Below are 1,989 nucleotides of genomic sequence, written 5' to 3'. Positions count from 1 at the left end.
TCCCTGTCCCTCTCTACCTCACTCATTCACAAGAAGTTCAAGGCCAATTTCCACCTGTCTGGAGGGTCCCTCCTTTACAACTTCCTCACCTGCTGCTCAACATTGGTCTCTGGCAGGTGACATCCAAGAGAAGATTCTCCTAGCAAGAAGGGACCCTCAATATTTCTTGGCAGTCTTGCCTTGATCCTTCTCACTTCTCCCTATTTTCTGGACCTTCTAGGTAGTGCAGACACTGCTGCTTTCCATTGCCCTGCTGGAATTAGATGACAGCCATTGGTAGGCCAGGTATAGAGTGGATATTGTGAATGTGGGTGGAATGCAGTCTTGGGACTCAGGGAAGACAAAGAATGCAATGTGAGAAGCCTTGAATGCCTTGCCAGGCCCACAGCCCCTGCACTACTGCCAGATCAGGACACTTTATAATCTGCTTCTCAGTTCCCATAACAACCACACAGAAGTGATTATCTCAGCCCTGAATCCTGGACAGTATTTATGACAGCAAAGGAAATAATGGATGAGAAGGCACTTTAAAAGCTATTAAGGCTTAACATGATGCAATTAAAAAATTATTAGCATTATCAAAGTTACTAGAGGTTCTTTTGGATTTCTAAATATTTCTATTGACAAATCTTCATACATATACAGTCCATACACGGTATACAATGTCACCCCACAGCTGTGTATTCATCACACGATCATTTTTAGAGCATGTGTATCATTCCAGAAAATGAAATAAAAAGAAAAAAATTCTTACTACCCATACCCCTCACACTTCCCTTTCATTGACCACTAGTGTTTCCATGTACCCAATTTATTTTACCCTTTACCCCAGTTACTTAATTTTTTATCCATACTTTTTTATTCATCTGTCCATACTGAGATAAAAGAAGCATCAAATACAAGATACATACTTCCCACACCCATCATCCTTCCCTTTCATTGACCACAAGGGTTTCCATGTACCCAATTTATTTTACCCCATACCCCCAATTATTTAAGTTTTACCTGTATTTTTTTACTCATCTGTCCATACTGAGATAAAAGGAACATCAGATACAAGGCTCTCATAATACACAGTAGCATTGTAAAAGTTATATCTTTATACAATTGTTCTTGATGAATCAGTGTTACTGGACTACAGCTCAACAGTGTTGGGTACTTCCCTCCAGCCACTCTAATACAACATAAACTACAAATGGATACTCATGTGATGCATAAGAATAACCTCCAGAATAATTTCTCAACTCTGTTTGAAATCTCTCAGCCATTGAAACTTTATTTTGTCTCATTTCCCTCTTACCCATTTTGGTCAAGAAGGTTATCACAATCTGTGATGCCAGGTCCCAGTGAATCCTGACAGTTCACTACAGGCTCTTTTAAATTTTAAATGTTACAATGAAATTTATAGTTTTAAGTTTACAAAGAAATATCTCCCACTTAATGTCCTGTCTGTTATCTCAGATATAGACACTGTTAATCATTTTCTGTGACTCTTTCCAGAAATTTTCTAGGCATAATTCAAATATGTGTGTATATATGTATGCGTGCATTTGGGAAAGCCTGTGCTTCCAAACAGAAATAGGCATTTAAAATTTTCTATGAGTCAGTATTATAAAAAATTAAAAAATATAGGGAGAGCTGATTATATTTTATTTAATTCAATATATTTAAAATATATATTTTCAACATTTAATACAATGTATATTAAAAAGATATTTTATCTACTTTATTTCATACTAAGTGTATCACTTTGCTAAATGCTGCCAGAATACAACATGGCAGAAATGAAACAGTTTTTAAAAAGAATTAAATTGCAAGTTCACAGTTCTAAAGCTATAATAATATCCAAACTTGACTCAAGAAAGGGCAAATTCTGTCACATGGGAAAGCATTTGGCTGGCATCTGCTGGTCCTTGTTCCTGGTTCCATTGCTTCCAGCTTCTGGTTACAGTGGTTTCCTCTCTAAGCATCTGTTGGCCTTCCCTCTGC

This window comes from Tamandua tetradactyla, chromosome 2 (assembly GCF_023851605.1).
Source record: "Tamandua tetradactyla isolate mTamTet1 chromosome 2, mTamTet1.pri, whole genome shotgun sequence".
NCBI classification, from domain to species: domain Eukaryota; kingdom Metazoa; phylum Chordata; class Mammalia; order Pilosa; family Myrmecophagidae; genus Tamandua; species Tamandua tetradactyla.
This window is presented reverse-complemented; position numbering follows the sequence as displayed.